This window comes from Orcinus orca, chromosome X (assembly GCF_937001465.1).
Source record: "Orcinus orca chromosome X, mOrcOrc1.1, whole genome shotgun sequence".
NCBI classification, from domain to species: Eukaryota; Metazoa; Chordata; class Mammalia; order Artiodactyla; family Delphinidae; genus Orcinus; species Orcinus orca.
The window spans coordinates 71,198,708-71,221,144 of NC_064580.1; the positions used below are offsets into that span (position 1 = coordinate 71,198,708).

General features: G+C 38.7%; 1 pseudogene across 1 annotated transcript in view; it reads right to left on the reverse strand.

The window, feature by feature from the left end:
* Positions 1–12,543: 12,543 nt before the first annotated feature.
* The window catches only part of LOC117196291 (NADH-ubiquinone oxidoreductase chain 5-like), a 508,848-nt pseudogene continuing 498,954 nt past the window's right edge, over positions 12,544–22,437 (reverse strand). The window contains exon 3 of the transcript XR_007474734.1: positions 12,544–13,833. The product of XR_007474734.1 is annotated as an NADH-ubiquinone oxidoreductase chain 5-like (transcript). The remainder of the gene's footprint in view (positions 13,834–22,437) is intronic.

Sequence of the window (22,437 nt, forward strand, 5' to 3'; positions counted from 1 at the left end):
CTAGGTCTCTTGGCATATACTGTTATATCTCACTACTCCCACAAAGGCACTTTTGTTTGTGGATTATTTTTTTAATTGGGGGACCTAAAAAGAAGAATTTATTTTGCTACCATGATTCTAATGTCACTCACTTCTCTCTGGTTGCTCTATCCATCATTTAGAATGGAGTTTTGAAATCTCCAACAACCATTGTAAGTATCAAAAAATGTCAATATTTGCTTCCTATATTTTGGAGCTCTGATTTTGGGTTCATATATGTTTGTAATTGTTATAACTTTTTGGGATGAATTGATCTTTTATCAATGTACAATGTCTTTCTTTACCTCTTGTAACACTTTTTACATAAATTTTATTTTTTCTGTTATTAATATAACAAGTCTGGCTCTCTTTTGGTTAATGTTTGCATGGAATACCCTTTTCCATATTTTCACTTTTAATTTATATTGTTCTTGCAACAAAAGTTAAGCTCTGTCCACTGCATATATTTTGATCATGTTCTTCTTATCTTTTCTGCTGTTCTGTACCATGTGATTTCCATGTACATTTAGAATAATTACTGGTAAGGAAAAATTACTTTGGACATTTTGTTATTTTTTTTCTGTCTTATAGATTTTGTTCTTCTTTTCTCTATTACTTCCTTTTGTGTTTAGTTGAATTTTGCAATGACATAAATTTATCCCCTTCTCACTTTACTTTTCTGTATATTTTATAGATATTTTCTTTTAGGTTACTATCAGAATTACATGTAACATCCTAATATTATGAGCCTAATTTGAGTAAATACCAACTTATGTTCAATCTTGTACAAAACTCTACTTCTATATAATACTTGCCTCTGTTTTATGGGGTTATTTTTTCCACAAATCACACCTTCATACATTATGTACACAATAACAAAGATTTCTATTTCATGTGTTTGCCATTTAAAAATTACAGGAAACATAAAGAGGGGTTGCAAATCAAAATTACAGTAATTCTGTTTTTTATGTTTAACTGTATATTTATCTTTATAGGAGATTTTTATATCTTCATATGACTGAGTTAAAAAGTTTAAGATTTTCTCCATTCTTTTATGAGCATGAACCTTACCTGGGCTTGGTTAGTTTTCTCAATTCCCCCATATACATAGCATCATTCAAGTGTCTTAATTTCACACAAAGTTTCACCCCAGCTCTTCCTGAGGCCTTATATGGTCTATTATATTATTTTCATCTGTAGTATCTTTCTCCAGCCATCTGCAGGTCTGTAGTCCCCATGCTGTTTGTGCAAGTATTGCCAATCACTTTTCTCTGGCTGAGATCTGAGTTAGGCAAGACAGAGACCATTTCTTCAGGCATTTGGTAGGTTAGAACACTACAAAAAAGTTGTATTCTATTTCTGCTGGCTTGAGAGCTAAGTACAAACAAAAGTCATTAAACTTCCTACTGTTTTGTAGGTGGCTTTTTCTTGATTGGGCATTTATTTGGTTTCTGTAGAGCCTGAATGTTTTCCAGTGCTCCTATAAGAATAGTTCAGACAGTTTCTGGTGGTTTTCTGATATTTCCATAGGTGAACAATAGCTCAGAATTTCTTAGTCTGCAATTTTGCTGAAATTAACATTTGATCAATTGACTTTCCACCAGTGTGTTAAAACCATACAGTGGAGGAAAGATCAGTCTCTTCAAGAAGTTGTGTCAGGACAACTGGAAATAAACATGAAAAAAAATAAAATTGGCTCTCTAGCTTACATTGTAAATTAACTTGAAATGTATCAGTGACTTAAATGTAAGAGATAAACCATAAAACTGTTAGAAGTAAATATAGCAATAAATCTTCATGGCCTTGTGTAGGAAATGGATTCTTAGATATGACACCGAAAGCATAAACAATAAAATATAAAATACATATACTGGACTTCATCAAAATTAAAAACTTTTGTGCATGAATAACATTATTAAGAAAACAAGAAAGGAATTCCCTGGTGGTCCGGTGGTTAGGATGATGTGCATTCACTAACCAATGGCACAGGTTCAATCCTTGGTGGGGGAACTAAGATCTCACAAGCTGCACGCTGCAGCCAAAGAAAGTAAATTTAATTAAGTTTAAATTAATAAAAAAAGAAAACAAGAAGACAGCTTAAAGAATGGGTGAAAATATTTACACAGTTTATATTTGATAATGATTTAACTTCATGAATATCTAAAGAACTCCTACAACTCAACTAAGATGATAAGCAACCCTTTTAATTTATGGGGAAGTGGCTTGAATAAACATTTCCATAAATAAGGTATACAAATGACCAGCACACACTTCGAAAGATACTCAAATCATTTGCCATTAGGAAAATTAAAATCACAATGAGATGCCACTTCATATCCATTAAGTTGGCTATACTTTTTTAAAAAAGAACAAGTGTTGATGAGAATGGGGAGATTGGAACTCTCATACATTGCTCTTGTGAATGTAAAATGGTGTGCTCACTGTGGAAAACAATTTGATGGCTCCTCAAAAAGTTAAACATAATATTACTATATAAACCAGCACTTATATTCCTAGGTATATACCCCCCAAAATTAAAGAGTGACTCAAACATTGCAGTGTTGTTTACAATGGCCAAATTGTGGAAACAACCCAAATGTCCATCAAGGGAATAGATAAATAAAAGTGGTGTATACATACTATAGAATATTATTTGTCCATAAAAAGAATCAAATTACTATACCTGCTACAGCATGGATGAACCTTGAAAGCACCATGCTAATAACCCAGACATGAAAGAACAAACATTGCATGATTCCATTTATATGAGATATTTATAATAGATAAATTCATAAAGACAGAGCATTGATTAGCTCTTACCAGGAGACAGGAAGAGAGTAAAATTAAAACATTGGTTAATGGGTGCAAAGTTTCTGTTTGGGGTGATGGAAATAATTTAGATTGTGGTGATGATTGTTAATGTAATTAATGCCACTAAATTTTATGCTTAAAAATGTTTTAAAAGATATATGATATATTTTATATATTTTAACATTATAAAAAATTCTAGTATCAATATTTATTGTTTCACCCTTCTTCTTTTTCCTCTTTATCTTGTTTTTCTTACCGTAACCCAATCTAGCCTTGCACATACATTCTTAAAACAATAATAATGTCCTCTTTGTTGATTAAAATTTTTCAAAAAATATTAAATAAAACAATAGATAGGAAAGAGCTTTTATAATTGAGTTATCTAAATCCAAATTGTCAACACTTTGAAAGCACACAAAAAGCAGAGAAGACTAGAGTCCCAGGTATAATAGAAGCTTTATTTTTCTACCCATTCATTCAATCATTCATTCTTTCTTTATTGGTCTCTATTCTGGCCACTCTGGGAGCATCCAAAAGAGATAGAAACCTAAATCCTGTCTTTTGAAAAGCATTTGCCCAGTGATTAGCTACAAGTGACTCCATAGTTTCCTAGGTTATTCAATTCATATTTTTAAACCAGCACAGAATCAACTGGTTAACAACTTATTATGCTTGTAGAAATATTAATGTGTATAAAATTTAAAAACTGTGTCCTTGTCCTTCAGGAGCAAAAATGATGCTACTAGCCCTTTACTCAAATATATTATAAAGCAAATATGGATTACAATGCCCTGCATTTTTATTTTCTGAAATGATTAATCAAACTATGTCAAAATGATTTTTACATGTGCAAAAGACATGTAATGAGAAATTGTAAGGTGGTTTGAATTATAGAAACTAACAACCAGTTCCCTCCATGTAACAGATACCATATTCTGAACTTCTTGAATATTCATAATTATTGAATTATTATTTATAAATAATCTGGAGTATTTTCCTTCCCAAGGACACGTGTGTATTCATCGCTATGTAAAGAAAACATGCTTACAATTGCCCCTGTACACTGATATTTTTTTACCTCTCATGTTCTCTGACTTATCATCTCTTTTGGAGCCAGCATGATGGCTGTTTTCTCATGGTGACTGCAGTCTGGAGTTAGGCTGTGACTATAGATTTAGGGCTCTGATGTTAACTGATGCATCTGGGGTTCAAAATTTTGACTTTGTCTTTTTTAACACTATTAAAAAAATAGATAACTGGCCCAGACAAATGGCTATGCCACTTAATTTCAAATGGATTAATTATCTTTCTGAATCTAAGGTAACTCCAAAAATATAGTCATATTTTAAAACAGCCATAAGTATTAGAGTGCTCTATAAAAGAAATCCTTGTGTTTTTCCATTGTAAAAACTCAGGTTAGAAGTAGCTTTTGAGAGTTTTTGAACTGTTGGTACAAGAAATGCTACCTATTGTCATCACTGATATTTCTTACTCCAGTGTTTTGTACAGAGCTGAATTGTGTGTTATCTAGAATTACTCCAAAGTATCACCAAATAGTCTTGCAGATAGTACAAGTGGAAGAACTGAGGAATAGCATTTCAGTTTATTTGTGATATTCACAAACACCTTTTCCCTCATATGTTTAAGAAAATAAAGCATTCATCTGAAGAGAGCTGTAGATGAAAATATAGATCTTCAAATAAGAGTTTTGATCTGACCTTGCATAGAGAAAAAAGTTATTTTGCCTTTATGCCACTACATATTTGCACCTCTCCATCTCTCTCTCTCTCTCTCTCCCACCCCTTACATCCCACAACATGGGGCAGGATTTTTTTTTAATATAAATAACAAAGCAAATACTGATTCTCTTCTATTTTTCTTTTTCTGGGGAAATAAATGTTTCAATTGTTGGGATCCAGTGTAGGATACCCCAAAACGTGCCTCATGCAAGATGTCTCTTGCATGTTGTGTTAATCCATTAAAAAAAAGTCAATATGTGGCATATTGATAATTTTGAATGAAAGTTACTTAAGAAATAGCCAATTCAAAAGAGACACTCTGACCTTCATTTCTGTCTCCCTGAAAGCAGGCTTTAAATATTTCATGTGAAAGGTACACTTCCTACATCTGGAAGTAGAAGGGCACCCTTATCACCAGAGAAGGAAAATCTGGCCAAAAAGCCTATTTACTTCTTTAGTTTACTACCCCACACCCAAACCTTCTTACTTCTTTAGTTTACTTCCCCATGCCCAAACTCTAGATTCTTCATGAATAGAGCACCCAAAACCCAAGTTTCTCTTTCTTCCTATCAATTCCTCATAAATTTATTGTTTCTCTGTCTAAAAAAGTATAAAAGTTGCCTGCTAAAATTTGTTTCATTTCCTTCTATTAATCTGCCTTGTGTCAATTTTATTATTAATCCAGCTACAAGAACTCAAGTGGCTAGAGGGAAAACTTTTCCCCTTTCCAACAGTTGGCAAGCCAGCCAGACACTCATGGGACCCTGCTTTCCACATATAGCATGCTGCAACTAAGACATCCTGAGACATTTGAAAAAGTCTAGCAGAAAATAAGATGCCTTACCACGTCGGCCTCCCAGAACACTGCTTGCAAGATCTGGTGGAAGAAAAAGTGGTAAGACTCCTTTCTATCTCTCTCTAAGTTTAGTTTAGCAGGAGAAAATTATTTGTGGATCTAGTTCCTTGGACTTAGCAACTCTTGGGGGACCTTTTCCTTCAAGAAATGGTCAGTGTTGTTTTGCTGTACCTGTCTGTTCTTGTATTTGTCATAAGGAGTATGGACTATAGGGCAGAATGCAGGCATAGGCCCTATAAGCCTGCTGCTGAGGGGGTCTCACAGACTAGTGAGTTAATATTTCTCACCAGACCAGTATCTATTTAGACAAACGTTGCTGTGGATCCTTTGTGTACAAACCAAATGAGGGTTTTTCTTCCACCTTGCTCTATGCCCTGAGAACTTGGCTTTCTGTCCAGTGAGAATATTCTCTCTGTTCTTAACCACCCAGAAGGTGCATTTATGTGGGTGCATCTGGTGGCTAATCAAATAGACTGGAGTTCTGAGACATGAATTTTCACAAGTAACACGCTCTTTGTCGGCCCATGCCAGCCCTCAGGAAAGTTTTTCATATGGGATCCCTGTCAATAAAGGACCTTTGTCATCTCAACCTAAATTGCTTGTTAGTACTGGAAAAATCCCATTCTAGGAGCACCTACTGGATTCCATAAATTTGTGGGCTTATGGCTGGAGGTACCCAATTTTGTGGGACACCAGATACACTGTTTTCACTACATCATTGTCACTGCTTGTAGTAACAAATGTAGAAAAAGTGGAACACTAGAAGATGGTCATGTCCCAGGTCTCAGGTGAGTCCCTGGGACAGGCTGCCAAGTGAGGGTCCTTGGCTTCACACAGGAAAGAATTCAAGAGTGAGACATAGTAAAGTGAAAGCAGGTTTATTTGGAGAGATACACACTCCATAGACAGAGTGTAGACTTTCTTAGAAGGCAAGAGACAGCCACAGAGCATGGGGTTGTCTAGGAAAGTGAGAGTGGCCCCAAGGTGTGGGAGTGGTTACTTTTTATGGGCTGAGTAATTTCATAGGTTAATAAATGGGAGGAATATTCTAACTATCTTGGAGAAGGGGTGAGGATTTCCAGGAATTGGTGCACCACCCACTTTTTGGCCTTTTATGGTGGACCTCGGAACTGTCAGGGTGCCTGTGGGTGTGTCACTTAGCATGCTAATGCATTACAATGAACGTATAATGAAGCTCAAGATCTACTGGAAGTCAAATCTTCTGCCATCTTGGGCCTAATAGGTTCTAACCATTTTTCTTGGTGTTCCATTCTTCTTAATTGTTGTGTCATTCTTTTAATAGTTGTGCCCTGTCTCCTTCCTTCCTCTCTCACAAAGGGCTTTTACTTTCTTATACTAAGTGTGGAAATAAATATTTGGATCTTGTGAGGACTACATACTCTTGTGAGATGCCTCTTTTTTTTTTTTTTTTTTTTTTTTTTTTTTTTTTGTGGTATGCGGGCCTCTCACTGTTGTGGCCTCTCCCGTTGTGGAGCACAGGCTTCGGACTCGCAGGCTCAGTGGCCATGACTCATGGGCCCAGCCACTCCGCGGCATGTGAGATCCTCCCGGACCGTGGCATGAACTGCAGACGGACTCTCAACCACTGCACCACAAGGAAAGCCCGTGAGATGCCTCTTGCATATTGTGTTAATCCATAAAAAAAGACTTACTGGTTTGTCACTATTTGAAATTAATAAAATCTCCTACTTGTCAATGGTCAGGTGAAGGATCTTTATACTGGCTATATTTATAAGAAAAAAACTTTCTTGAGAGCTTTTATTATAAACATCTGTTATATTGGTACTTATGGGAGGATCAAACTGAAGGAAAAAAAAGTATAATGACCAGCCTTAAGGAATCCTTTACTAAGATGGAAAAAAACAAACAAACTTAAAGATACAACATAAAATCTTCTTCTTAAAATCCTTTCTCTTCAGCAATTCTCCAGACCTCCTAAAAGTAATCAGAAAATAAATAATCTGGAAGGGTGTATTCAAGGGCTTATTTTTAAAAAAGCTGTTTTTGTCTTGCAAATCCCTACAAAAGGAGAAGTACTATTCAGAAATATGTCAAGACCCACCTATATTTACCATTCCCAAGGCCTTATATATCCCTCTCAAAATACTTGTAGGATATTTGTGAAAATTGTTCTGTACCCAGGAAAAAAATTAATAATACTACTCTAACACTTATGATAATAGACAAATATACTACAAAAGTCCTAGGAGAAAACTTATGTTTTAATATCTCCCCCTTAAAGTTATAAAACTCATCATGTCTTTGAAATGTAAACACAGCCCACATTGCCTGAGACTAAACACAGATTATATAAATTGGTAGAACTTGAAACTAAGGAATAAAATTGAAAAGGGAACAAGACCTTTTAAAACACAAATTGCTATAAGAACTCTTACCCAAACAGTCTCCTTAAAATTGCTTGTTAAGGGTAAATACAGATTATAAAAACCTTATCCACAAATAAAAAAATAGTTTATTTGTGAGTAAACTTAGTTTATTCCAACTGTTACTTATAAACTAGTGGGTTTTGTATTGTACCTGATTCATGACTAAACTTTCAAAATGAAAACTGTAAGCTCTTTTATTGTGTCTGTCTATATGTGGGTAGTTTAGATATGGTGTTTTTCTACCTCTAGATAATATTGACAAAATTAATTTGTATAAGAGCTCTAGTTAATTGGCTTAAACAAGCACTTATATATTATATGTAATAAAAACTAACAACAAAGTTTTTCAAAGTTACATGATCTAGGATAATCTTTAGTAAATAAAAGCTAATTTTAAGATTGTTGGTTTAATTTATACCAGCATGTCTTCAGAGTTAGCATTAAATATAATGTAATGCAAAACCAGTTCTAAGAGTGAAGTTTATAGCAATACAATCTCACCTCAAGAAACAAGAAAAATCTCAAATAAAAAAATCTAACCTTACACCTAAAGCAACTAGAGAAATAAGAACAAAGAAAACCCAAACTCAGTAGAAGGAATGAAATCATAAAGATCAGAGCAGAAATAAATGAAATAAAAATGAAGAAAACAATAGCAAAGATCAATAAAACTAAAAGTTGGTTCTTTGAGAAGATAAACCTTTAGCCAGACTCATCAGGAAAAAAAGGGAAGGACACAAATCAATAAAATTAGAAATGAAAATGGAGACATCATAACTGACACCACAGAAATACAAAGGATTATAAGAGACTACTAGAAACAACTGTATGCCAATGAAGTAGACAACCATGAAGAAATGGACAAATTCTTGGAAAGGTACAATTTTCCAATACTTATCCAGGAAGAATTACATAATATAAACAAGACCTCTCACAAGTAATAAAATTGAAACTGTAATTTAAAAATTTCCAACAAACAAAAGTGCAGGACCAGAGAGCTTCACAGGTCAATTCTATCAAACATTTAGAGAAGAGCAAACACCAATGTTTCTCAAACACTTCTAAGAAAATGCAGAGGGAGGAACACACTCAAATTCTTTCTACAAGGCCACCATCACCCTGATACCAAAACTAAAGATATCAAAAAAAAAAAGGAAAAAGAAATAAAATTAGAGACCAATATTACTGATGAACATAGATGCAAATATCCTGAACAAAATACTAGCAAACAGAATCCAACAACACATTAAAAGAATCGTACACGATGAACAAGTGGGGTTTATCCCAGGGATGAAGAGTCTTCAATATATGCAAATCAATCAATGTGATACACCATATTAACAAATTGAGAGGCTTCCTTCGTGGCACAGTGGTTGAGAATCTGCCTGCTAATGCAGGGGACACGGGTTCGAGACCTGGTCTGGGAGGATCCCACATGCCACAGAGCAACTAGGCCCATGAGCCACAACTACTGAGCCTGCGCATTTGGAGCCTGTGCTCCACAACAAGAGAGGCCACGATAGTGAGAGGCCCTCACACCACGATGAAGATTGGCCCCCACTTGCCACAACTAGAGAAAGCCCTTGCACAGAAATGAAGACCCAACACAGCAAAAATAAATAAAGTAATTAATAATCTCCTACCCCCAACATCTTCTTTAAAAAAAAATATTAAGGAATAGAAACCACATGATCATCTCAATAGATGGAGAAAAAGCTTTTGACAAAATTTAATGCCAATTTATGATAAAAAAACTCTCCAGAAAATGGGCATAGAGGGAACCTACCTAAACATAATAAAGGCCATATGTGACTAACTCTCAACAAACATCATTCTCAATGGTTAAAAACTGAAAGCATTTCCTTTAAAATCAGGAACAAGTTAAGGATGGTCATTCTCACTACTCCTATTCAACATAGTTTTGCATGTGCTAGGGACAGCAATCAGAGAAGAAAAAGAAATAAAAGGAATAAAAACTGGAGAAGAAGAAATAAAACTGTCACTGTGTGCAGGAACATAAAATTCTTGCATTCCTATACACTAAGAACAAAAGATCAGAAAGAGAAATTAAGGAAACTATCACATTTACCACCACAACAAAAACAATAAAATACCTAGGCATAAACCTACCTAAGGAGGCAAAAGGCTTGTACTAAGAAAACTATAAAACACTGATGAAAGAAATCAAAGATGACATAAACAGATGGAGAAATATACCATGTTCTTGGATTGGAACAATCAATATTGTAAAAATGACCGTACTACACAAAACAATCTACAGATTCCTTGCAATACCTATTAAACTACCAATGACATTTTTCACAGAATTAGAAAAATATTTTACAATTTGTATGGAAACACAAAAAACACAGAATAGCCAAAGCAATCTTACAAAAGAGAAATGGTGCTGGAGGAAACAGGCTCCTTGATGTCACATTATACTACAAAGCTACATTAATCAAGAGAGTATTGTACTGGCACAAAGACAGAAATATAGATCAAAAGCCCAGAGATAAACCCAGACACATATGGTCACCTAAATTATGACAAAGGAAGCAAGAAAATACAGTGCAGAAAAGACTGCCTCTTCAATAAGTGGTGCTGGGGAAACTGGACAGCTACATGTAAAAGAATGAAATTAGAACACTACCTAACACAAAATCCAAAAAAAAAAATACAAAATGGAATAAAAACCTAATATGAGAGATTTGAGAAGATGGCGGAAGAGTAAGACGTGGAGATCTCCTTCCACCGCACAGATACATCAGAAATACATCTACACGTGGAACTGCTCCTATAGAACACCAACTGAATGCTGGCAGAAGACCTCAGACCTCCCAAAAGGCAAGAAACTCCCTACATACCTGGGTAGGGCAAAAGAAAACAGAAAATACAAAGACAAAAGAATAGGGATGGTACATTCACCAGTGGGAGAGAGCTGTGAAGGAGGAAATGTTTCCACACACTAGAAGCCCCTTCATGGACAGAGACTGCAGGTGGCAGAGGGGGAAGCTTCAGAGCCACGGAGGAGAGTGCATGCAACAGGGGTGCAGAGGGAAAATCACAGAGATTCCCGCACAGAGGATTGGTGCTCCCCAGCACTCACCAGCCCTAGAGGCCTGTATGCTCACCGCCGGGATGGGCAGGGGCAGGAGGCTGAGGCTCGGGCTTCGGTCAGATGCAGGGAGAGGACTGGGGTTGGTGGTGTGAACACAGCCTGAAGGGGTTAGTGCACCACGGCTAGCTGGGAAGGAGTACGGGGAAAAGTCTGGAGCTGCTGAAGAGACAAGAGACTTTTTCTTGCCTCTTTGTTTTCTGTTGCACTAGCAGAGGGGATTAAGAGTGCTGCTTTAAGGAGCTCCAGAGATGGGCATGAGCCATGGCTATCAGCACGGACCCTAGAGATGGGCATGAGACGCTAAGGCTGCTGATTCAACCACCAAGAAGCCTGTGCGCGAGCACAAGTCATGATCCCCACCTCCCCCTCTTGGAAGCCTGTGCAGACTGCCACTGCCAGGGACCCGTGATCCAGGGACAACTTCCACGGGAGAACACATGGCAGGCCTCAGGCTGGTGCAACGTCAAGCTGGCCTCTGCTGCCGCAGGTTCACCCCACATCCGTACCCCTCCCTCCCCCCAGCCTGAGTGAGCCAGAGCCACAAAATCAGCTGCTCCTTTAACCCGGTCCTGTCTGAGTGAAGAACATATGCGCTCAGGTGAACTACATGCAGCGGTGGGGCCAAATCCAAAGCTGAACCCCAGGAGCTGTGTGAAAAAAGAAGAGAAAGGATAATTTCTCCCAGCAGCCTCAGAAGCAGCAGATTAAAACTCCACAATCAACTTGATGTACCCTGCATCTGTGGAATACCTGAATAGACAACGAATCATACCAAACTGAGGAGTTGGACTTTGGGAGCCGTGATATATCTGTGTTTTTCCCTTTTTCTCTTTTTGTGAGTTTGTATGTGTAAGCTTCTGTGTGTGATTTTGTCCATATAGCTTTGTTTTCATGATTTATCCTAAGGTTCTGTCCATCGGCTTTTTTTTTTACTTTTTAATTTTTTTTTCTTAATAATTATTTTTTAATAACTTTATTTTATCTTTATTTTATCCTCTTTCTTTCTTTCTTTCTTTCTTTCTTTCTTTCTTTCTTTCTTTCTTTCTTTCTTTCATTTTTTCTCCTTTTTATTCTGAGCCATGTGGAGGACAGGCTCTTGGTGCTCCAGCCAGGCGTCAGGGCTGTGCCACTGAGGTGGGAGAGCCAAGTTCAGGACACTGGTCCACAAGACACCTCCAGCCTCCACGTAATATCAAACAGTGAAAATCTCCCAGAGATCTTCATCTCAACACCAAGACCCAGCTTCACTGAATGACCAGCAAGCTACAGTGCCAGACACCAATGCTAAACAACTAGCAAGACAGGAACACTGCCCCATCCAATAGCAGAGAGGCTGCCTAAAATCATAATAAGGCCACAGACAGCCCGAAAAACACCACCAGACATGGACCTTCCCACCTGAGAGACAAGATCAAGCATCAACTACCAGAACACAGCCACTAGTCCCCTCCACCAGGAAACCTACACCAGCCACTAAACCAACCTTAGCCACTGGGGCCAGACATCAAAAACAATGGGAACAACGAACTTGCAGACTGCAAAAAGGAGATCCCAAACACAGTACGATAAGCAAAATGAAAAGACAGAATGGGCTCAGGCGTTGGTATAAGACGAAGTGGCAGCTTCAATGATGAGGTCTTTAGAGTAGAATCCTGTGAGAAATGGTATTCCTGTTAGTGCGAAGCAGCCAATGATTAGGGCAGTTGTAGTGAAGGGAAGGATTTTGTATAGTCCTCCTATCTTTTGAATGTCTTGTTCATTGTTTAGATTGTGAATGATGGAGCCGGAACATAAGAATAACATAGCTTTGAAGAAAGCATGTGTACAAATGTGCAGGAAGGCTAGGTGTGGTTGGTTGAGGCCTAACGTTACTATTATTAGGCCAAGTTGACTGGAGGTGGAAAAAGCAATAATTTTTTTGATATCATTTTGGGTTAAGGCACAGATAGCTGTGAATAGGGTGGTGAGGGCACCTAGAGAAAGTATTATTGTTTGAATAAATTTGTTATTTTCTGTTAGAGAGTAGAAGCGGATAGGTAGGAAAATTTCTGCTACGACTATTGTGCTTGAATGGAGTAGGGCTGAAACTGGAGTGGGACCTTCTATTGCTGAGGGTAGTCAGGGGTGTAGACCAAATTGGGCTGATTTTCCAGCTGCAGCTAATGTGAGTCCTATAAGAGGGAGGATTGGGGGATTTTGGTTGAGTGTGAAGATTTGTTGTAAGTCTCATGCGTTTGTATTATGTAAGAATCAGGCTATGGATAGAAGGAATCCGATGTCTCCGATACGATTATATAGGATTGCTTGAAGAGTGGCTGTATTAGTGTCTGTTCATCCGAATCATCAGCCAATTAATAGGAAATATATGATTCCTACTCCCTCTCATCCGATAAATAATTGGAAGAGGTTGTTAGCTGTGACGAGGATAAGTATGGTAATGAGGAAAATAAGTAGGTATTTGAAGAATTGGTTGATGTGAGGGTCGGAGTGCATATATCATATTGAAAATTCTATGATAGATCATGTAATGAATAGTGCTATGGGTATAAATATAAGTGAAAAGTAGTCTATTTTAAAGCTGAGTGTTAGTTTAAGGGTATGGATAGTAATTCAGTGTCAGTTTGAAATGAGTATTTCTTGATTTGTATGGATAAATATTATTATTGGGATTAGGCTGGTGATGAAAGCAAAGAGGGTTATATTTTTTACATAATGTTGGTACTTGTTGTTTTTGTAGAGGTTTGTACTAGATGCTATGACAGGGGCGATCAGTATGAGTAGTGTGAGTAGGGCGGAAGAAGTAAATAAGTTTATTACTTTTATTTGGAGTTGCACCAATTTTTTGGTTCCTAAGACCAATGGATAACTACTATCCTTTAAAAGCTTGAAAAAGCCACATTGTTAAGTGTGGAGGGCATGAATTAGCAGTTCTTGCAATACTTTTTCGGTAAGTAAGAAGTTTTTGTCTTCTGTTTTTAGTTTCACAAACTAACGGTTTTTTTAAACTATACTTACAATAGAGAGGTCCTAGAATGATTTTAGGGTTTAGTGACAGGAGTTGGAGGGGGATAATGTGTAGGGCCATTAAGGTATGTTCCCGTGTAAAAGTAGGGGTAAGGTTGTTAATATGGTGTGTGTTTGCCGCGTTGTGTTATGATTAGTATGTATAGGGAGTACAGGGCTGTGATTACAATAGTTGTTCCCATGAAGATGATAGTGAGGTTTGATCATGAGAAAGTTGATATAATTACGAGTAGTTCTCCGATCAGGTTGATGGTAGGGGGTAGGGCGAGGTTTGTTAGGCATGCTAATAGTCATCAGGTAGCTATTAGTGGGAAAAAAATGTGTAGGCCTCGTGCTAGGATTATGGTTCGGCTATGAATATGTTCGTAGTTTGAATTTGCTAAAAAGAATAATATGGAGGATGTAAGGCCATGGGCAACTATTAAGGTGGTAGCTCCTATGTAACTTCAAGGGGTTTGGATAAGGATAGCTGCAATGACGAGTGCTATGTGGCTGACTGAGGAGTATGCGATTAGTGATTTTAGATCTGTTTGGCGTAAACAGATAGAACTGGTTATGATTATTCCTCATAGGGATAGTACAAGGAAAGGATAGGCTATGTGTTCTGTTAGGGGATTAAGAATTGATGTGATTCGTAGTATGCCATAGCCTCCGAGCTTTAGTAGTACAGCTGCAAGGACTATTGAACCTGCAATAGGGGCCTCTACATGTGCTTTAGGTAATCAAAGATGTAGTCCGTAAAGGGGTATTTTTACTAGGAAGGCTATTATGCAAGCTAATCATATGAAAGTATTAGCTCAGGAAGTTGGTAGTGGTTGGGCTCAGTATTGTAATAATAGGAAATTTAGTGAGCCTACTGTATTTTGTAGATATGTTAGTGCTACTAGTAAGGGGAGAGATCCTATGAGTGTATAAAATAAGAAGTAGAGCCCTGCGTTAAGTCGTTCTGTTTGCTTGCCTCAACGGGTAATGATAATGAGAGTAGGAATTAATGTGGCTTCAAATGTAATATAAAACATAATTAATTCTATAGCAGTAAAGGTTATAATTAAGAGGATTTGTAGTATAATTAGTATTGTAATGTAGAGTTTTTTTCGGGTAAGTGGTTCTTTTAGGAGGTGAGATTGGCTTGCTATTAATATCAAGGGAAGAAGTCATATTGTTAATATTAAGAGTGGTGTGGAAAGGGAGTCAGAGAAAAATGTTAAAGAATAGTTAAGGCTGTTATCGTTAAATTGGTTAAGTAGAAGTAAGCTTGTAAATCTGATAAGTAAACTGTGGGTTGTAGTATTAATTCAGATAAAGTTACTTTTTGATAGTCAAGTTAAAGGTATAATAGTACGAACAATGAATTTTAGCATTGAAGGAGGTTAAGGTTTTGTACGTAGTCGGTACCATACGTGTTGGAAACTATGACTAGTAAGGCTAGTCCAATAGCTGCCTCGCAGGCTACAAATACTAAGAGGATGATTGGTATCATGTTGGCCAGAGTGAAGTGTGTGTTTAGGATTGTAAGGGCTGCTAGAATAAATAATGATAATACTATGCCTTCTAAGCATAGTAATGCAGATATTAGGTGGGATCGGTATATTAATAAACCTGTGAGGGATACTGTAAAGGCAATTAAAATGTTAATGTGGACTAGAGACATTTGGTACTTGTGAGTTTAGATCACAGTCTAGTGGGTCGAAACCACTTGTTTTATTTTAAACTAAGTATCATATTTATCTCATTCTAGGCCTTTTTGGGTTCATTCATAGGCTAGGCTAGCTGCCAGTAGGGAGATTAGGAATAGGGCCATGAGGAGTATTGTTGTTAGGTTTTTTGTTTGGATTGCTCAAGGTAAGGGGAGCAGGAGAGCAATTTCTAGGTGGAAAAGGAGGAAAGTAATTGCTACTAGGAAAAATTTTATGGAAAAGGGTAGACGAGCAGATCCTATTGGGTCAAAGCCACATTCGTAAGGGCTGTTTTTTTCTGCATAGACGTTTAGTTGGGGGAGTCAAAAAGCGATAAGTATGAGTAGTAAGGCTAGGGTTGTGTTCGTCAGTAGCGTTAATAGAAGGTTTATTGTTCTTTTACAGGGTGTACCGAAACTAACTGATTGGAAGTCAGTTGTACTTGTTAATACTAAAAGGACTATGAACCTCATCAATAGATTGATACATAGAGGAATAATCATACAACATCTACGAAATGTCAGTATCAAGCAGCAGCTTCGAAGCCAAAGTGGTAATTTGATGTAAAGTGGAATATTATTTGACGTATAAAGCAGACGATAAGGAAAGTTGATCTGATGATGACGTGTAGTCCGTGGAAGCCTGTGGCTACAAAGAAGGTAGACCCATAGACTCTGTCTGAGATTTTAAATGGGGCTTCATAGTATTCTGATGCTTGAAGTAGGGTGAAATAGAGGCCGAGTATGATTGTGATGAGAAGAGCTTGGAGTATATGTTTGCAGTCGCCTTCTATGAGACTATGATGGGCTCAAGTGATAGATACACTGGAAGCTAATAGTACGGAGGTATTGAGGAGTGGGACTTCTAGTGGATTTAGAGGGTGGATACCCGTTGGTGGTCAGGAGCCTCCTAATTCAGGAGTAGGGGCAAGACTTGAATGGTAAAAGGCCCAGAAGAAGCCTGTAAAGAATAGGACTTCTACTTCCGGGAAGATGGCGGAAGAGTAAGACGCGGAGATCACCTTCCTCTCCACAGATACACCAGAAATACATCTACGCGTGGAACAACTCCTACGGAGCACCTACTGAACGCTGGCAGAAGACCTCAGACCTCCCAAAGGCAAGGAACCCCCCACGTACATGGTTAGGGCAAAAGAAAAAACTAAACAGAGACAAAAGGATAGGGATGGGTCCTGCACCAGCGGGAGAGAGCTGTGAAGGAGGAAAAGTGTCCACACACTAGGAAGCCCCTTCGCGGGTGGAGACTTCGGGAGGCGGAGTGGGAGAGCTTGGGAGCCGCGGAGGAGAGCACAGCAACAGGGGTGCGGAGGGCAAAGCGGACAGAATCCAGTGCAGAGGATCGGGCCGACCGGCACTCACCAGCCGAGAGGCTTGTCTGCTCGCCCGCTGGGGCGGGCGGGACTGGGAGCTGAGGCTCCGGCTTTTGTCGGAGCACCGGGAGAGGACTGAGGTTGGCGGCGTAAACACAGCCTGCAGGGCGTTGGTGCGCCGCGGCTGGCCGGGAGAGAGTCCGGGGAGGGGTCTGGACCTGCAGAAGAGGCAAGAGACTTTTACGTCCCTCTTTGTTTCCTGGTGCACGAGGAGAGGGTATTAAGAACGCTGCTTGAGAGAGCTCCAGGGACGGGCGCGAGCCGCGGCTAAAAGTGCGGAGCCCAGAGACGGGCATGAGACGCTAAGGCCGCTGCTGCCGCCGCCAGGAGGCCTGTGTGCGAACACAGGTCACTAGCCACACGCCCTTCCGGGGAGCCTGTGCAGCCCACCACTGCCAGGGTCCCGGGATCCAGGGACGGCTACCCCGGGAGAACGCACGGCGCGCCTCAGGCTGCAACGTCACGCCGGCCTCTGCCGCTGCAGGCCCGCCCCACACTCCGTGACCCTCCCTACCCCCCCGGCCTGGGTGAGCCAGAGCCTCCGAATCAGTGGCTCCTTTAACCCCGTCCTGTCTGAGCAAAGAACAGACGCCCTCCGGCGACCTACACGCACAGGCGGGGCCAAATCCAAAGCTGAGCCCCTGGGAACTGTGAGAACAAAGAAGAGAAAGGGAAATCTCTCCCAGCAGCCTCAGAAGCAGCGGATTAAAGCTCCACAATCAACTTGATATACCCTGCATCTGTGGAATACCTGAATAGACAACGAATCATCCCAAATTAAGGAGCCCTGTGGATGAAAGGCTCTTGGTGCTGCAGCCAGGAGTCAGTGCTGTGCCTCTGAGGTGGGAGAGCCAACTTCAGGACACTGGTCCACAAGAGGCCCCCCAGCTGCACATAATATCAAACAGCAAAAATCTCCGAGAGATCTCCATCTCAACGCCAGCACCCAGCTTCACTCAACGACCAGCAAGCTACAGTGCTGGACATCCTATGCCAAACAACTAGCAAGACAGGAACACAACCCCACCCATTAGCAGAGAGGCTGCCCAAAATCATAATAAGTCTACAGACACCCCAAAACACACCACCAGACGTGGACCTGCCCACCAGAAAGACAAGATCCAGCCTCATCCACCAGAACACAGGCACTAGCACTCTCCACCAGGAAGCCTACACAACCCACTGAACCAACCTTAGCCACTGGGGACAGACACAAAAAACAACAGGAACTACGAACCTTCAGCCTGCAAAAAAGGAGACCCCAAACACAGTAAGATAAGCAAAACGAAAAGACAGAAAAACACACAGCAGATGAAGGAGCAAGATAAAAACCCACCAGACCTAACAAATGAAGAGGAAATAGGCAGTCTACCTGAAAAAGAATTCAGAATAATGATAGTAAGGTTGATCCGAAATCTTGGAGATAGAATGGACAATAGAATGGACAAATTGCAAGAATCAGTTAACAAGGACCTAGAAGAACTAAAGATGAAACAAGCAACGATGAACAGCACAATAAATGAAATTAAAAGTACTCTAGATGGGATCAATAGCAGAATAACTGAGGCAGAAGAACGGATAAGTGACCTGGAAGATAAAATAGTGGAAATAACTACTGCAGAGCAGAATAAAGAAAAAAGAATGAAAAGAACTGAGGACAGTCTCAGAGACCTCTGGGACAACATTAAACGCACCAACATTCGAATTATAGGGGTTCCAGAAGAAGAAGAGAAAAAGAAAGGGACTGAGAAAATATTTGAAGAGATTATAGTTGAAAACTTCCCTAATATGGGAAAGGAAATAGTTAATCAAGTCCAGGAAGCACAGAGAGTCCCATACAGGATAAATCCAAGGAGAAATACGCCAAGACACATATTAATCAAACTGTCAAAAATTAAATACAAAGAAAACATATTAAAAGCAGCAAGGGAAAAACAACAAATAACACACAAGGGAATCCCCATAAGGTTAACAGCTGATCTTTCAGCAGAAACTCTGCAAGCCAGAAGGGACTGGCAGGACATATTGAAAGTGTTGAAGGAGAAAAACCTGCAACCAAGATTACTCTACCCAGCAAGGATCTCATTCAGATATGATGGAGAAATTAAAACCTTTACAGACAAGCAAAAGCTGAGAGAGTTCAGCACCACCAAACCAGCTCTACAACAACTGCTAAAGGAACTTCTCTAGGCAAGAAACACAACAGAAGGAAAGGACCTACAATAATGAACCCAAAACAATTAAGAAAATGGGAATAGGAACACACATATCGATAATTACCTTAAATGTAAATGGACTAAATGCTCCCACCAAAAGACACAGATTGGCTGAATGGATACAAAAACAAGACCCATATATTTGCTGTCTACAAGAGACCCACTTCAGACCTAGAGACACATACAGACTGAAAGTAAGGGGATGGAAAAAGGTATTTCATGCAAATGGAAACCAAAAGAAAGCTGGAGTAGCAATTCTCATATCAGACAAAATAGACTTTAAAACAAAGGCTATTAGAAGAGACAAAGAAGGACACTACTAATGATCAAGGGATCGATCCAAGAGGAAGATATAACAATTGTAAATATTTATGCACCCAACATAGGTGCACCTCAATACATAAGGCAAATACTGACAACCATAAAAGGGGAAATCGACAGTAACACATTCATAGTAGGGACTTTAACACCCCACTTTCACCAATGGACAGATCATCCAAAATGAAAATAAATAAGGAAACACAAGCTTTAAATGATACATTAAACGAGATGGAGTTAATTGATATTTATAGGACATTCCATCCAAAAACAACAGAATACACATTTTTCTCAAGTGCTCATGGAACATTCTCCAGGATAGATCATATCTTGGGTCACAAATCAAGCCTTGGCAAATTTAAGAAAATTGAAATTGTATCAAGTATCTTTTCTGACCACAACGCCATGAGACTAGATATCAATTACAGGAAAAGATCTGTAAAAAATACAAACACATGGAGGCTAAACAATACACTACTTAATAATGAAGTGATCACTGAAGAAATCAAAGAGGAAATCAAAAAATACCTAGAAACAAATGACAATGGGGACACAACGACCCAAAACCTGTGGGATGCAGCAAAAGCAGTTCTAAGGGGGAAGTTTATAGCAATACAAGCCCACCTTAAGAAGCAGGAAACATCTCGAATAAACAACCTAACCTTGCACCTCAAGCAATTAGAGAAAGAAGAACAAAAAAACCCCAAAGCTAGCAGAAGGAAAGAAATCATAAAAATCAGATCAGAAATAAATGAAAAAGAAATGAAGGAAACAATAGCAAAGATCAATAAAACTAAAAGCTGGTTCTTTGAGAAGATAAACAAAATAGATAAACCACTAGCCAGACTGATCAAGAAAAAAAGGGAGAAGACTCAAATCAATAGAATTAGAAATGAAAAAGGAGAGGTAACAACTGACACTGCAGAAATAAAAGAGATCATGAGAGATTACTACAAGCAACTCTATGCCAATAAAATGGACAATCTGGAAGAAATGGACAAATTCTTAGAAATGCACAACCTGCCAAGACTGAATCAGGAAGAAATAGAAAATATGAACAGACCAATCACAAGCACTGAAATTGAAACTGTGATTAAAAATCTTCCAACAAAGAAAAGCCCAGGACCAGATGGCTTCACAGGCGAATTCTATCAAACATTTAGAGAAGAGCTAACACCTATCCTTCTCAAACTCTTCCAAAATATAGCAGAGGGAGGAACACTCCCAAACTCCTTCTACGAGGCCACCATCACCTTGATACCAAAACCAGACAAGGATGTCACAAAGAAAGAAAACTACAGGCCAATATCACTGATGAACATAGATGCAAAAGTCCTCAACAAAATACTAGCAAACAGAATCCAACAGCACATTAAAAGGATCATACACCATGATCAAGTGGGGTTTATTCCAGGAATGCAAGGATTCTTCAATATACGCAAATCTATCAATGTGATAAACCATATTAACAAACTGAAGGAGAAAAACCATATGATCATCTCAGTAGATGCAGAGAAAGCTTTTGACAAAATTCAACACCCATTTATGATAAAAACCCTGCAGAAAGTAGGCATAGAGGGAACTTTCCTCAACATATTAAAGGCCATATATGACAAGCCCACAGCAAACATCATCCTCAATGGTGAAAAACTGAAAGCATTTCCACTAAGATCAGGAACAAGACAAGGTTGCCCACTCTCACCACTCTTATTCAACATAGTTTTGGAAGTTTTAGCCACAGCAATCAGAGAAGAAAAGGAAATAAAAGGAATCCAAATCAGAAAAGAAGAAGTAAAGCTGTCCCTGTTTGCAGATGACATGATCCTATACATAGAGAACCCTAAAGATGCTACCAGAAAACTACTAGAGCTAATCAATGAATTTGGTAAAGTGGCAGGATACAAAATTAATGCACAGAAATCTCTGGCATTCCTATATACTAATGATGAAAAATCTGAAAGTGAAATCAAGAAAACACTCCCATTTACCATTGCAACAAAAAGAATAAAATATCTAGGAATAAACCTACCTAAGGAGACAAAAGATCTGTATGCAGAAAATTATAAGACACTGATGAAAGAAATTAAAGATGATACAAATAGATGGAGAGATATACCATGTTCTTGGATTGGAAGAATCAACATTGTGAAAATGACTCTACTACCCAAAGCAATCTATAGATTCAATGCAATCCCTATCAAACTACCACTGGCATTTTTCACAGAACTAGAACAAAAAATTTCACAATTTGTATGGAAACACAAAAGACCCCGAATAGCCAAAGCAATCTTGAGAACGAAAGAAGGAACTGGAGGAATCAGGCTCCCTGACTTCAGACTATACTACAAAGCTACAGTTATCAAGACGGTATGGTACTGGCACAAAAACAGAAAGATAGATCAATGGAACAGGATAGAAAGCCCAGAGATAAACCCACGCACATATGGTCACCTTATCTTTGACAAAGGAGGCAGAAATGTACAGTGGAGAAAGGACAGCCTATTCAATAAGTGGTGTTGGGAAAACTGGACAGCTACATGTAAAAGTATGAGATTAGATCACTCCCTGACACCATACACAAAAATAAGCTCAAAATGGATTAAAGACCTAAATGTAAGGCCAGAAACTATCAAACTCTTAGAGGAAAACATAGGCAGAACACTCTATGACATAAATCACAGCAAGGTCCTTTTTGATCCACCTCCTAGAGAAATGGAAATAAAAACAAAAGTAAACAAATGGGACCTAATGAAACTTAAAAGCTTTTGCGCAGCAAAGGAAACCATAAAGAAGACCAAAAGACAACCCTCAGAATGGGAGAAAATATTTGCAAATGAAGCAACTGACAAAGGATTAATCTCCA